Here is a 17,029-nt window from a genome sequence, read left to right on the forward strand (position 1 = left end):
GCCTTGGCTAAAAGATATCCGTGCTCCCCAATCTTTGGTTTGTACAAGTACTCCAGAGAGGTGGGCAAAACCCACATGACCCCGAAATCAAATGAAAATGAAACGGCTGTCAGGCAAACACAAGCGAGAAGAGCCGCAGTCAGACACCTCGGGAAAGCACGTAGATCACTGCAAGGAGGACACTACCGCCAAACTAACAATGAAAATAGCAACGATGGTAACAGTGAATGAACACTACTACTTAACGGAAACTGTTTTAGCGCACGAACTCATTAAATCCTCACAAAAAACCTCAGGAGGTTGGCACCACTGTTATCTCCACCTTACAGGCGAGAAACGTTCTCATTTCAACAGTTCCTCTCCAGCTTCAAGCAGAAGGGCGTCACAGGAGCAGGAAAAGATGTATTTCCTTGATGGGTGTGTGCACACAAACCCTGATGCGCCATGATTTACGTGATGTTTTTAAAAATAAAATTTCATTTTTATAAAAGTTATAAATGTTCACTATCAAAAATGTAGCAATATAGAAAAGTACAAAGAATGAAATAAATGCCACTCATAATCCCATCATAGAGACATGTTACATATATAGATAGGGTATAGCTACATGTGTGTAAACACACACAGTTTTTCACTTAATAAATCATGAGCATTTGCCATGTCATTAAATACTTCCCTAGAATAAGATTTTTAGTGACCATATAAAAAAACTGCAGAGAACACGCTATATTCATAAACCAAGAGAACATGCTATATTCATAAACCAAGATTTTCTCAAAGTGTTTTAATTTCCACTTTAGCTGATGAGATCTCCTAGGAAGCAAGCAGAGGTACTAAGCACTTCACAAATGTCAGCTGATATTAATTCCTCCTTTAAAAGTCTTTTTCCTCAAAGTAGCTCTGTCAAAGTATGACATTTAGATTTCAAAAACTCATTCCCTTGAACTGATACTATTCACTGAGAGTTCCATAATCTCTACACAGAAGGGGCTTTGAGGTTGCAGTCTGGTTAGAAGGGGGCAGAGGACTTGCCTCGAAACTGCACTTGTAAAGCAGGCACACTAGTCTCACTTAGAAAATATGTTTATTTGAGGTGGCTTAGGCAGTATTAGAGGATAATATGGAAGGTCAGAGTCTCTGGAACCATCTCCTTGGCACAATCAGTGATCATACAATCAAAAGCAACTTCAAATGTGTAAGAAGGGAGCGCAGGACTCGCTGGCCAAACTCCATTAAAAACTATCATAATTCTGTAGCAGGTAACAGACAGCACAATCAAATTTTGGATCAAAATTATTTAAGCTGAGGGCTTCCCTGGTGGCGCAGTGGTTGAGAATCTGCCTGTCAATGCAGGGAACACGGGTTCGAGCCCTGGTCTGGGAAGATCCCACATGCCGCGGAGCAACTAGGCCCGTGAGCCACAACTACTGAGCCTGCGCGTCTGGAGCCTGTGTCCCGCAACAAGAGAGGCCGCGATAGTGAAAGGCCCGCGCACCGCGATGAAGAGTGGCCCCCGCTTGCCGCAACTAGAGAAAGCCCTCGCACGAAACGAAGACCCAACACAGCCAAAAATAAATAACTTAATTAATTTAAAAATCCTTCCCTCTAAAAAAAGAAAAAAAAATTATTTAAGCTGAAACCCTAGCATTCATCCATGATTTCTCCCTCTCCCTCACCCCTACAGTAATCCCTCACCTTGTTCCATCAGCTCTATGTTCTAACCTACCTCACAGCTGGCCCCTTCTCACCAACTCTGTGCCCATGCCTGAGATAAAGCCAGTACACCTCTCACTTGGACCACTGCATTGTTCTTGTAACAACTGCTCTCCTGCTTCCACACCTGTCCCTGGAATCCAGATTCATACAGAGCAGTCAGAATAAGCTCTCTGACTTCAACAAAACTAAAAACTTTTGTACTCCGAAGGACACCATCAAGAAAAGTAAAAAGACAACCCACAGAATGAGAGAAAATACTTGTTAATCATACATCTGACAAAGGACTCGTATCCAGAATATATGAGAAACGCTTAAAACTTAATAATTAAAAGGTAATTTTTAAGTGGGCAACAGATCTGAATAGACATTTCTCCCCGGAAGACATACAAATAGCCAATAAGCACATGAAAAGATGCTCAATATCATTAATCATCAGGGAAAATGCAAAACAAAACCACGAGATATCACTTCACACTCACTAGGATGGCTATACTCAAAAAGACAGATAAGTGTTAACAAGGATGTAGAGAAACTGGAACCCTCATACATTGTTGGTAGAAAATAAAATGCGGCAGTCACTGGCAGTTCCTCAAAAGGTTAAACATACAGTTACCATATGACCCAGTAATTCTACTCCTAGTTATATACCTAAGAGAAATGAAAACATATGTCTACACAAAAACTTGTACACAGAATTTCATATTACTATTCATAAAAGCCAAAAAGTAAAACAACCCAACTGTCCATCGACTGATGAATGGATAAACAAAACATGGTATATCCATGCAACTGACTATTATTCAGCAATAAAAAGGAATGAAGTACTGATATATGCTACAATATGATGAACCTTGAAAACATTATGCTAAGTGAAAGAAACCAGACGTGAAAGACCACACATTTGCATGATTCCATTTATATGAAACAGCAAATGGCCAGAATAAGCAAATCTATAGACAGAAAGTACAGCAATGATTGCCTGAAGCCGAGAGAAGAGAGTGGGGGTGGGGATGACTGCTAAAGAGTATGGTGTTTCTTTTTAGGGTGGTATGTCCTAAAACTGATTGTTGCATAACTCTGTGAATATACTAAAAAACACTGAATTGTACACCTTGAATGGTTAATATATATGGTATGTGAAATCTCAATGAAGCTATTACCCCAAAAAAACAAACAAAAAAAAACCCAAAAAACAAAACAAAACAAAAAAAAGCAGAATCAGCTCTCCAACATGCATTCATGACAAAAACTTCAGTAAACCAGAAACAGAGGGGAACTTCCTCAACCTGATAAGGAATATCTACAAAAAAAACCCAACAACTAACATCATACTTAATGTTGAGAAACTCAGAGCTTCTCCAACTGGGCTTCCCTGGTGGCACAGTGGTTAAGAATCCACCTCCAATGCAGGGGACACGGGTTCGATCCCTGGTCCGGGAAGATCCCACATGCCGCGGAGCAACTAAGCCCGTGCGCCAAAACTGCTGAGCCTGCGCTCTAGAGCCCATATGCCACAACTACTGAAGCCCATGTGCCTAGAGCCCGTGCTCCACAACGAGAAGGCACCGCAATGAGAAGCCCGCGCACCAAAACAAAGAGTAGCCCCCGCTCAACACAACTAGAGAAAGCCCACACGCAGCAATGAAGACCCAATGCAGCCAAAAATAAAAAATAAGTAAGTAAATAAAAAAATGAAAAAAAAAAAGCTTCCCCAACTAAGATCAGGTACAAAGCAAGGATGTCCCCCTCTCACCACTCCTTTTCAACACTGGAAGTTCCAGTTAATGCAATAAGACAAGGAAATAAAAGGTATACAGATTGGGAAGGAAGAAATAAAACTATGTTTGTGGATGACATGTTCATCTATGTAGAAAATCTGAAAGAATCAATAAAAAAACTTCTGAAACTAATAGGCAATTATAGCAAGGTTTCAGGATACAAGATTAATATACAAAAGTCAATCACTTTCCTATATACCAGCTATGAACAAGTGGAATTTTAAATTAAAAACACAGTATCGGTCTGGGCAAGATGGCGGAAGAGTAAGACGCGGAGATCACCTTCCTTCCCACAGATACAGTAGAAATACATCTACACGTGGAACTGCTCCTACAGAACACCCACTGAACGCTGGCAGAAGACGTCAGACCTCCCAAAAGGCAAGAAAATCCCCACGTACTTGGGTAGGGCAAAAGAAAAAAGAAACAACAGAGACAAAAGAATAGGGACCGGACCTGCACCAGTGGGAGGGAGCTGTGAAGGAGGAAAGGTTTCCACACACTAGGAGCCCCTTCGCGGGCGGAGTCTGCGGGTGGCAGAGGGGGGGAGCTTCAGAGCCACGGAGGAGAGCGCAGCCACAGGGGTGCGGAGGGCAAAGCAGAGAGATTCCCGCACGGAGGATCGGTGCCGAGCAGCACTCACCAGCCCGAGAGGCTTGACTGCTCAGCTGCCGGGGCGGGCGGGGGCTGGGAGCTGAGGCTCGGGCTTTGGTGCTAGCCGGGAGGGAGTCCGGGAAAAAGTCTGCAGCTGCCGAAGAGGCAAGAGACTTTTTCTTGCCTCTTTGTTTCGCGGCGCGCAAGGAGAGGGGATTCAGAGCACCGCCTAAACGAGCTCCAGAGACGGGCGTGAGCCGCGGCTATCAGCGCGGCCCCCAGAGACAGGCGCGAGCCGCGGCTATCAGCGCGGACCCCAGAGACGGGCAGGAGATGCTAAGGCTGCTGCAGCCGCCACCAAGAAGCCTGTGTGCGAGCACAGGTCACTCTCCACACCGCCCCTCCCGGGAGCCGGTGCAGCCCGCCACTGCCAGGCTCCCGTGATCTGGGAACAACTTCCCCGGGAGAACGCACGGCACTCCGTACCCCTCCCTCCCACTGTCCTGAGTGAGCCAGAGCCCCCGAAGCAGCTGCTCCTTTAACCTCGTTCTGTCTGGGCGGGGGAACAGACGCCCTCAGGCGACCTACACGCAGAGGCGGGGCCAAATCCAAAGCTGAACCCTGGGAGCTGTACGAACAAAGAAGGGAAAGGGAAATCTCTCCCAGCAGCCTCAGAAGCAGCGGATTAAAGCTCCACAAACAACTTGATGTGCCTGCATCTGTTGAATACCTGAATAGACAACGAATCATCCCAAATTGAGGAGGTGGATTTTGGGAGCAGGATATATTAATTTTTCCCCTTTTCCTTTTTTTGTGAGTGTATATGTGTATGCTTCTGGGTGAGATTTTGTCTGTATAGCTTTGCTTTCACCATTAATCCTAGGGTTAGGTCCGTCCGTTTTTTTTTGGTTTTTTTTGTTTTTTGTTTTGTTTTTTTAGTTAAAAAATTTTTTCCTAATAAATGTTTTCTTAATAATTTTTTCCTTATTTTCTATTTTTAGAAATTAAAAAAATTTTTTAATAAGTTTTTTCATATTTTTTATTTTAAAAAATTAAAATTTTTTTCTTAATAAATTTTTTCTTAATAATTTTTTTCTTATAAAAAATTAATAAATCTATTTTTAAAAATTAAAAAAAATTTTTTCCTTAATAAAGTTTTTCTTAATAATTTTTTTCTTATTTTTTATTATAATAGCTTTATTTTATTTTATTTTATCCTCTTTCTTTCTTTCTTTCTATTTTTTTCTCCCTTTTATTCTGAGCCATGTGGATGAAAGGCTCTTGGTGCTCCAGCCAGGCATCAGGGCTGTGCCTCTGAGGCGGGAGAGCCAAATTCAGGACACTGGTCCACAGGAGACCTCCCAGCTCCACGTAATACCAAATGGCGAAAATCTCTCAGAGATCTCCATCTCAACATCAAGACCCAGCTTCACTCAACGACCAGCAAGCTACAGTGCTGGACACCCTATGCCAAACAACTAGCAAGACAGGAACACAGCCCCATCCATCAGCAGAGAGGCTGCCTAAAATCATAATAAGGCCACAGACACCCCAAAACACACCACCAGACGTGGACGTGCCCACCAGAAAGACAAGATCCAACCTCATCCACCAGAACACAGGCACTAGTTCCCTCCACCAGGAAGCCTACACAACCCACTGAACGAACCTTAGCCACTGGGAACAGATACCAAAAACAACGGGAACTACGAACCTGCAGCCTGTGAAAAGGAGACCCCAAACACAGTAAGATAAGCAAAATGAGAAGACAAAAAAACACACAGCAGGTGAAGGAGCAGGGTCAAAACACACCAGATCTAACAAATGAAGAGGAAATAGGCAGTCTACCTGAAAAAGAATTCAGAATAATGATAGTAAAGATGATCCAAAATCTTGGAAATAGAATAGACAAAATGCAAGAAACATTTAACAAGGACGTAGAAGAACTAAAGAGGAACCAAGCAATGATGAAAAACACAATAAATGAAATTAAAAATACTCTAGACTGGATCAATAGCAGAATAACTGAGGCAGAAGAACGGATAAGTGACCTGGAAGATAAAATAGTGGAAATAACTACTGCAGAGCAGAATAAAGAAAAAAGAATGAAAAGAACTGAGGACAGTCTCAGAGACCTCTGGGACAACATTAAACGCACCAACATTCAAATTATAGGGGTCCCAGAAGAAGAAGAGAAAAAGAAAGGGACTGAGAAAATATTTGAAGAGATTATAGTTGAAAACTTCCCTAATATGGGAAAGGAAATAGTTAATCAAGTCCTGGAAGCACAGAGAGTCCCATACAGGATAAATCCAAGGAGAAACACGCCAAGACACATATTAATCAAACTATCAAAAATTAAGTATAAAGAAAACATATTAAAAGCAGCAAGGGAAAAACAACAAATAACACACAAGGGAATCCCCATAAGGTTAACAGCTGATCTTTCAGCAGAAACTCTGCAAACCAGAAGGGAGTGGCAGGATATACCTAAAGTGATGAAGGAGAAAAACCTACAACCAAGGTTACTCTACCCAGCAAGGATCTCATTCAGATTTGATGGAGAAATTAAAACCTTTACAGACAAGCAAAAACTGAGAGAGTTCAGCACCACCAAACCAGCTTTACAACAAATGCTAAAGGAACTTCTCTAGGCAAGAAACACAAGAGAAGGAAAACACCTACAATAACAAACCCAAAATATTTAAGAAAATGGGAAAGGAACATACATATCAATAATTACCTTAAATGTAAATGGATTAAATGCTCCCACCAAAAGACACAGGCTGGCTGAATGGATACAAAAACAAGACCCGTATATATGCTGTCTACAAGAGACCCACTTCAGACCTAGAGACACATACAGACTGAAAGTGAGGGGATGGAAAAAGATATTCCATGCAAATGGAAATCAAAAGAAAGCTGGAGTAGGAATTCTCATATCAGACAAAATAGACTTTAAAATAAAGACTATTACAAGAGGCAAAGAAGGACACTATATAATGATCAAGGGATCGATCCAAGAGGAAGGTATAACAATTGTAAATATTTATGCACCCAACATAGGAGCACCTCAATACATAAGGCAAATACTAACAGCCATAAAAGGGGAAATCGACAGTAACACAATCATAGTAGGGGACTTTAACACCCCACTTTCACTAATGGACAGATCATCCAAAATGAAAATAAATAAGGAAACACAAGCTTTAAATGATACATTAAACAAGATGGACTTAATTGATATTTATAGGACATTCCACCCAAAAACAACAGAATACACATTTTTCTCAAGTGCTCATGGAACATTCTCCAGGATAGATCATATCTTGGGTCACAAATCAAGCCTTGGTAAATTTAAGAAAATTGAAATCGTATCAAGTATCTTTTCCGACCACAACGCTATGAGACTAGATATCAATTACAGGAAAAGATCTGTAAAAAATACAAACACATGGAGGCTACACAATACACTACTTAATAACGAAGTGATCACTGAAGAAATCAAAGGGGAAATCAAAAAATACCTAGAAACAAATGACAATGGAGACACGACGACCCAAAACCTATGGGATGCAGCAAAAGCAGTTCTAAGAGGGAAGTTTATAGCAATACAAGCCTACATGAAGAAACAGGAAACATCTCGAATAAACAACCTAACCTTGCACCTAGGCAATTAGAGAAAGAAGAGCAAAAAAACCCCAAAGCTAGCAGAAGGAAAGAAATCATAAAGATCAGATCAGAAATAAATGAAAAAGAAATGAAGGAAACAATAGCAAAAATCAATGAAACTAAAAGCTGGTTCTTTGAGAAGATAAACAAAATTGATAAACCATTAGCCAGACTCATCAAGAGAAAAAGGGAGAAGACTCAAATCAATAGAATTAGAAATGAAAAAGGAGAAGTAACCACTGACACTGCAGAAATACAAACGATCATGAGCGATTACTACAAGCAACTCTATGCCAATAAAATGGACAACCTGGAAGAAATGGACAGATTCTTAGAAATGCACAACCTACCGAGACTGAACCAGGAAGAAATAGAAAATATGAACAGACCAATCACAAGCACTGAAATTGAAACTGTGATTAAAAACCTTCCAACAAACAAAAGCCCAGGACCAGATGGCTTCACAGGTGAATTCTATCAAACATTTAGAGAAGAGCTAACACCTATCCTTCTCAAACTCTTCCAAAATATTGCAGAGGGAGGAACACTCCCCAACTCATTCTACGAGGCCACCATCACCCTGATACCAAAACCAGACAAAGATGTCACAAAGAAAGAAAACTACAGGCCAATATCACTGATGAACATAGAGGCAAAAATCCTCAACAAAATACTAGCAAACAGAATCCAACAGCACATTAAAAGGATCATACACCATGATCAAGTGGGGTTCATTCCAGGAAGCAAGGATTCTTCAATATACGCAAATCAATCAACGTGATACATCATATTAACAAACTGAAGGAAAAAACCATATGATCATCTCAATAGATGCAGAGAAAGCTTTCGACAAAATTCAACACCCATTTATGATAAAAGCCCTGAAGAAAGTAGGCATAGAGGGAACTTTCCTCAACATAATAAAGGCCATATATGACAAACCCACAGCCAACATTGTCCTCAATGGTGAAAAACTGAAACCATTTCCACTAAGATCAGGAACAAGACAAGGTTGCCCACTCTCACCACTATTATTCAACATAGTTTTGGAAGTGTTAGCCACAGCAATCAGAGAAGAAAAAGAAATAAAAGGAATCCAAATAGGAAAAGAAGAAGTAAAGCTGTCACTGTTTGCAGATGACATGATACTATACATAGAGAATCCTAAAGATGCTACCAGAAAACTACTAGAGCTAATCAATGAATTTGGTAAAGTAGCATGATACAAAATTAATGCACAGAAATCTCTTGCATTCCTATATACTAATGATGAAAAATCTGAAAGTGAAATTAAGAAAACACTCCCGTTTACCATTGCAACAAAAAGAATAAAATACCTAGGAATAAACCTACCTAAGGAGACAAAAGACCTGTACGCAGAAAATTATAGGACACTGATGAAAGAAATTAAAGATGATACAAATAGATGGAGAGATATACCATGTTCTTGGATTGGAAGAATCAACATTGTGAAAATGACTCTACTACCCAAAGCAATCTACAGATTCAATGCAATCCCTATCAAACTACCACTGGCATTTTTCACAGAACTAGAACAAAAAATTTCACAATTTGTATGGAGACACAAAAGACCCCGAATAGCCAAAGCAATCTTGAGAACGAAAAATGGAGCTGGAGGAATCAGGCTCCCTGACTTCAGACTATATTACAAAGCTACAGTAATCAAGACAGTTTGGTACTGGCACAAAAACAGAAATATAGATCAATGGAAGAGGATAGAAAGCCCAGAGATAAACCCACGCACATATGGTCACCTTATCTTCGATAAAGGAGGCAAGAATATACAATGGAGAAAAGACAGCCTCTTCAATAAGTGGTGCTGGGAAAATTGGACAGGTACATGTAAAAGTATGAAATTAGAACACTCCCTGACATCATACACAAAAATAAACTCAAAATGGATTAAAGACCTAAGTGTAAGGCCAGACACTATCAAACTCTTAGAGGAAAACATAGGCAGAACACTCTATGACATAAATCACAGCAAGATCCTTTTTGACCCAGCCCCTAGAGAAATGGAAATAAAAACACAAATAAACAAATGGGACCTAATGAAACTTAAAAGCTTTTGCACAGCAAAGGAAACCATAAACAAGACCAAAAGACAACCCTCAGAATGGGAGAAAATATTTGCAAATGAAGCAACTGACAAAGGATTAATCTCCAAGATTTACAAGCAGCTCATGCAGCTCAATAACAAAAAAACAAACAACCCAATCCAAAAATGGGCAGAAGACCTAAATAGACATTTCTCCAAAGAAGATATACAGATGGCCAACAGACACATGAAAGAATGCTCAACATCATTAATCATTAGAGAAATGCAAATGAAAACTACAATGAGGTATCATCTCACACCGGTCAGAATGGCCATCATCAAAAAATCTAGAAACAATAAATGCTGGAGAGGGTGTGGAGAAAAGGGAACCCTCTTGCACTGTTGGTGGGAATGTAAATTGATACAGCCACTATGGAGAACAGTATGGAGGTTCCTTAAAAAACTAAAAATAGAAAAAAAAAAAACTAAAAATAGAACTACCATATGACCCAGCAATTCCACTACTGGGCATATACCCTGAGAAAACCATAATTCAAAAAGAGTCATGTACCAAAATGTTCATTGCAGCTCTATTTACAATAGCCAGGACATGGAAGCAACCTAAGTGTCCATCATCGGATGAATGGATAAAGAAGATGTGGCACATATATACAATGGAATATTACTCAGCCATAAAAAGAAATGAAATGGAGGTATTTGTAATGAGGTGGATGGAGTTAGAGTCTGTCATACAGAGTGAAGTAAGTCAGAAAGAGAAAAACAAATACAGTATGCTAACACATATATATATGGAATCTAAGGAAAAAAAAAAAAAGGTCATGAAGAACCTAGTGGCAAGACGGGAATAAAGACACAGACCTACTAGAGAATGGACTTGAGGATATGGGGAGTGGGAGGGGTGCGATGTGACAGGGTGAGAGAGTGTCATGGACATATATACACTACCAAATGTAAAATAGATAGCTAGTGGGAAGCAGCCGCATAGCACAGGGAGATCAGCTCGGTGCTTTGTGACCACCTAGAGGGGTGGGATAGGGAGGGTGGGAGGGAGGGAGATGCAAGAGGGAAGAGATATGGGAACATATGTATATGTATAACTGATTCACTTTGTTATAAAGCAGAAACTAACACACCATTGTAAAGCAATTATACTTCAATAAAGATGTTTAAAAAAAAAAGAAAAAAAAAAACACAGTATCATTTACATTTGCATCCCCCCAAACAAAATACTTAGGTATAAATCTAACAAAATATGTAAAGAGCTATACAAGGAAAAGTATAAAACTCACATGAACAAAATCAAAGAACAACTAAATAAACAGAGATATCCCATGTTCACAGATAAGAAAATTCAATATTGTTAAGATGTCAATTCCTCCCAACTGGATGTACAGATTCAGTGTAATCCCAATGAGTTATTTTGTGGATACCAACAAAATAATTCTAAAGTTTGTATAGAGAGAAAAAAGACCCAAAATAGCCAACACAATATTGAAGGAGAAAAACAAAGTTAGAGGACTGATACTATCCAACTGCAAAACTTATTATAAAGCATCAGTTATCAAGACAGTGTGGTACTGGCAAAAGAACAAATGGATCAACAGAACAGAAGAGAAAGCCCAGATATAGACCCACATAAATACAGCCAGCTGATCTCTGACAAAGGAGCAAAGGCAAAACAATGGAGCAAAGACAGCCTTTTCAACAAATGGTGCTGGAACAACTGGACATCCACATATAAAAAAGTGAATATAGGCAAAGACTTTTCACAAAAATTAACTCAAAATGTATCACAGGGACTTCCCTAGTGGTGCAGTGGTTAAGAATCCACCAGCCAATGCAGGGGACATGGGCTCCATCCCTGGTCCGGGAAGATGCCACATGTCACGGAGTAACTAAGCCCGTGAGCCACAACTACTAAAGCCCGAGCGCCTAGAGCCCGTCCTCCGCAACAAGAGAAGCCACCGCAATGAGAAGTCTAAGCACCGCAATGAAGAGTAGGCCCCACTCGGCAACTAGAGAAAGCCCACGCGCAGCAACGAAGACCAAACGCAGCCAAAAAAAAAGGATCACAGACCTAAATGTACAGCACAAAAGCTATAAAACTTCTAGAAGGCAATATAGGAGAAAACCCAGATGACCTTGGGTATGGTGATGACATTTTAAATAATATCACCAAAGGCATGATCCATGAAAGAAGTAACTGATAAGCTAGACTTCATTAAAACTTAAAACTTCTGCTCTGCAAAATACAATGTCAAATGAAGGAGAAGACAAGCCACAGATGGGGAGAAAAACTGCAAAACTTACCTATCTGATAAAGGGCTGTTATCCAAAATATACAAAGAACTTTTAAAACTCAACAACCCAATTAAAATAGGGGCCAAAGATCTTAATAAACACCTCACCAAAGAAGACATACAGATGTCAAATAAGTCTATGAAAAGATGCTCCACATAATATGTCATCAGGAGAATGAAAATTAAAACGAGATACCACCACACACCTAGTAGAATGGCCAAAATCTGGAACACTGACAACACCAAATGCTGGTGAGAATGTGGAGCAACAGGAACTCTCATTCATTGCTGGTGGGGATGCAAAATGGTACAGCCGCTTAGGAAGAAAATTTGAAGGTTTCTTACAAAACCAAACATAATCTTACCATATGATCCAGCAGTTGCAGCCCTTGGTACTTATCTAAAGGAGTTCAAAACTTATGCCCACACAAAACCTTCACCAGGATGTTTACAACATCTTTATTCATTATTGTAAAAATCTGGAAGCAACTAGCACTTTAGTAAGTGAATGAATAAATAAACTTTGGTACATCCAGACACTAGAATATTATTCAGCACTACAAAGAAATGGGCTATCAAACCACGAAAAGACATGGAGGAACTTGAAGTGCACATTACTAAGTGAAAGAAGGCAATCTGAAAAGGCTGCATGCTGTATAATTCCAACTCTGTAACCTGGAAAAGGCAAAGCTATGGAGACAGTAAAACGATCAGTGGTTGCCAGGGTTTGTGTGGGGGAGGGGAAGGGATAAGTAGGCAGAGCACAGAGGATTTTTAGGGCAATAAAAATACTAACACTATAAAGATGGATACATGTCACTACACATTTGCCGAATCCTACAGAACGCACAACACCAACCCTAAAGTGAACGATGGACTCTGGGTGATTATGCTGTATCAGTGCAGGTTCATCAGTTGTAACAAATGCCCCACTCTGGTGGGAGATGCTGATAAGGGGGAGGCCATGCATGCGGGTGGGGCAGGGAGTATACGGGAAATCTCTGTAGCTTCCCCTCAGTTTTGCTGTGAACCTAAAACTGCTCTGAAAAAAAGTGTTTAAAAAAAAAAAGTTCTTTGAAAGAGAAATGGCTGGATCTCATACCACTCACCCTATTCAACATTCTACAGTGGTTCCCCAGTGCTCTGAGAATAACCAAATACCTTTCTGTGGCCTACAGGCCGTGTGATCTGACCCCTTCCTGGCTCCCCCATCACATCTCCACCTCTCTCCACTCATCCCCCAAGCTCTAGCTCCACTGGCCCACTCTTCCCTCCTCAGGCTTCAGAACTGATCCCCCTACGATCGTTCATCTCTCTCCACACACCAGGCTTCAGAAAGGCCTTCCCTGATCAGCTCACTTACAGTCTCCATCAGTCCCCTCTTCCTTCTAACATATCATCCTGTTTATGTCCTTCATAATTCTCATCACAACCTTTAATTACTTTATTTGATAAACAGTTTAATGATCATCTCTCTCATGAGAATGTAAGCAACAGAAATTCTCTCGTTTACCAATGAAAAGGCTCGTACGTAATACTATCTTTGGCACGGAGTAGATGTTCAATAAAGATTTGTTGAATGAATAAATAAAATGTTAACTTCAGGTCTTACTGCAAAAGAATATTCTCAATCCAATCTTTAAAATCAATAATGCTTCCCTGGTCCTGAATATTTCCATTAAAAATATAAAACATCAAAACACTCTTCTTTGAGGCAGGATAATTCTCTCCCCCATTAGCACCACAATCCCATACACCTGGAAGGCGGGAGCTGACCTTCACGCTGACTGATAGCACCCAAATGCCTGATGGGCAGTTTTTAAAAACTGGAGCTAGGACTAATAACACATAGTCCAAATCATACACTTAGTACAGAGATCGGAAGTTGCCAGAGCACCGTGACAACTCTAATGGTTTAAGGGTTCTCTCCAAAATCTCTAGGAAGTGACAGTCAGTCACTCCCTGTTGTACAGTCTTTTTTTTTTTAACATCTTTATTGGTATACAATTGCTTTACAATGGTGTGTTAGTTTCTGCTTTATAACAAAGTGAATCAGCTATACGTATACACATGTCCCCATATCTCCTCCCTCTTGCATCTCCCTCGCATACAGTCTATTTTTGAAGTCTGGCTACAACATCCACTGTTCTTTTAAATGTTAAAATCTTATGGCTGAACATAATGAGATGGAGGCAGTCATTTATCTTCCAGATGAAGTTCTGTCACTTTTCTGATCCCAAGCCCGCCGGCTAGCCAGTGCTCAGTCTAAAGCCTGACGACAGCGTGAAGTTGAGCAGTTCAGCAAACCGGTCTGCATCCAGCTTCATCTCAGGCCACTCTTCCCTCCACATACTCCACACTGCAGCCACCACAGTCCCGGAACACACCACGACCTGTGTGTCTTTGCAAAGTCCCTTTTGTTCCTTCCCCATCCCCCACACACATCTTGTAAGAACAAGTTCTCCACAGGAAGCCTTCAGCCTCCCTCGGACACTCAGTTGGTCTTTCTCTGCTTTCACGGAACGCTTTGCGGGCAGTTATCACACAGCACCATCATGATTTGTTCTCTGTCTCCCTCAATGGCTTCTTTCTACTCTTCATCTACAGCCTGTTCATCCACAAATTTGCAGCGCTTCAAAAGACCAATGGGGAGTGTGGTACAATCAACGCTCAACACATATTTGTTGAATTAATCTCCCTCAAAACACTGTGCCAGAATTCCCCAAGTATGACAGAACAAAATATAAATAGCCACTCTACCTCAGTTACGTCCATCATTATGCAAAACTTCACTGGTCTCTTATGTCTGGATCCAAAGAATACGTTCACTTAAAATTGACACACACTTTGAACAACAGCTCACTTCCACCTCAGCAGTTCACAGAGCCATCAACTACTCCCTCTGGATTCTATCAAGCTCCTTGAGCTCCACTGTATCTAGAAATCTCTCCTTGCTTGACTCCGAAGCTTGTCTTCATTATGTGTGTAACTGTTTCCTCATCTGTTCTTCACTTATTCTAAGTTTAATCAACTGCTCTGCCTGACGCCTGTTTCCTTCCCTTTTTCCTCATTAAGTTCCAGGAGCCATTTTGTTCAAACTACATAGAAGCTAGTATGAAGTGAGACCTTCCTCAAACTTGAAGTGTAATTTCTCTAAGAGAAAACTGAAAACAAATCCAGTAGGAGCCAGTCTTCTATTGAAAAAGACAATGTGACAACAAAATAACTTAAACCTAACAAAAGCTACTTACTAGTCACTCCTTCCGAAGGGGACTTTCCTTGTCCCACCACCAGTCTCCAAGCCAGTCCTGAAAACTCAAACAGAGCATCCCCTGTATCTATGCCTGCTGGTTCTCAAGTGTGAAAGTTCCCTGAGGGCAGGGACTGGGTCTGTCTGGTCCACCACAGCATTCCTAGAAGCTGGTACTATGGCTGGCATACAACAGGCCCCAAATAACTATCTGCTGAATGAACCAACGAGATGTTGGGGAAAAAAAAAAAAAAAAAAAACAAGCAAGGTCAGAGCTTTATCAAGGTACATTGTAGCTGGGTGAGAGAAAGTACAAAATGCCTTGCAGCTCCTTGCAGGAGTCACTGGTGACCAAAAGGGCTACAATGGCTTTATTCCCAGATTCTGCCCATGCTGGGATCTGGGTTTGGGGATTTCCAGAACTCCTTTCCTTAAAGTTCTCAAGACCTTGGCTACAAGGAGGAAGTCAACCCCAAGGGCAACTGATCACTCCAGCAGATAAGGCAAAGGTGCATCCATGCTGGTACCCCCCACTTTGCCTACAAATGTTAACAGAAGCAACAGAACAGAATAAAATTCCTGAATCTCAGCGAGAGAGTGAGGAAGAACAAAGAGCAGGGAAGAGAAAAGGAAGTAGGGTATGCGGGTACGGAGAGCAGGGGCTAGCCTTTACTGAAATGGACCGCGTGCCAGGCACGGTGCTGAGCAATTCACACGCACTAACCCGTTTAGTCCTTCCACCAAGCCAGAGCTAGAAACTTTTACCATCCCTACGTTACTGATGATGAACCTGAAGTTTAGTGAGACATCACTTGCCCTGAGCACACAGCTAGGAAGCGGCAGCGCTGTGAGCCGCGTCTGACTCCAGGGTACCCCACTCTTCAACCTGCACTCACTATTCTGCCTCTGAGGCCTTAAGGCAGGACTGGGAGACGAGTCGTTCACTTGTCCATTTAACGAACACTTACTGAGCACCTACTGGGTACATGCCAAGGCGTGGTGCCAGGCGCTGGTGGGTGGATGAAGGGACGGGGACTGAGAGGGTCGGGGGATAGGACGCAGCGCCAATCATAAGACCACGGAGCTCGGCGCCTCGGGCCGGCGGCGCAAAGGGGATGCGAGGGTGCGGCACAGGGGAGGGAAGGCGCGGAAGGGGAGGGGCGAGCGAGCCGGGTCGCGTGGGGCGGAGGGCCCGCGGGAGGCGTCGGCAGACCCGCGGCGCCCGGGAGGGGTGGGCGACGACTACTCCCTCGGCGGACTGCCGGCTTCTGCCGGGCAGGCAGCGTGGCGCTTCGTGTGCCAGGGCATTCGGCCTCGGCCATCCGGCGCGGGCGAGACGGAGTCCGGGAAAGGGGGCGAAACGGGCAGTGAGACCCCGAGGCGAGGGAGGGTGGCCCGGGGGCTGCGTGAGCGGCGGCGAGAAGGCCGAGGGAGGGGCGCGGGGCCGGGCGGCGTCGCGGGACTCACCTCCCGCTGCAGCCCCTCCAGACTCTTCGGCCCCGCCGGGCCGGAGGAGGCGGGGATGAACTCCGAACCGCGGGGGCTGCCGGGAGCCCGTTCCCTGGGCAACGGGGCCGGCACCGACGAGCAGCAGCTGGCTCCGCCGGCGGCTAGAGCGGCAGAGCCTCAGGAGGGGGCG

At 42.4% G+C, this 17,029-nt stretch overlaps 1 protein-coding gene across 5 annotated transcripts in view; it reads right to left on the reverse strand.

Moving 5' to 3' along the window:
* Window positions 1-16,999, reverse strand: part of TECPR2 (tectonin beta-propeller repeat containing 2) — a 108,476-nt gene extending 91,477 nt beyond the window's left edge. For 2 of the 5 annotated variants that reach the window (XR_014260911.1, XM_082450976.1), the window contains exon 1: window positions 16,858-16,999. The gene's annotated coding sequence lies outside the window, so the exon portion shown is untranslated. The remainder of the gene's footprint in view (window positions 1-16,857) is intronic. The other 3 variants (XM_082450973.1, XM_082450974.1, XM_082450975.1) reach the window with 3 other exon arrangements.
* Window positions 17,000-17,029: the final 30 nt, after the last annotated feature.

Source organism: Balaenoptera physalus, assembly GCF_965194825.1.
Source record: "Balaenoptera physalus genome assembly, chromosome: 2".
NCBI classification, from domain to species: Eukaryota; Metazoa; Chordata; class Mammalia; order Artiodactyla; family Balaenopteridae; genus Balaenoptera; species Balaenoptera physalus.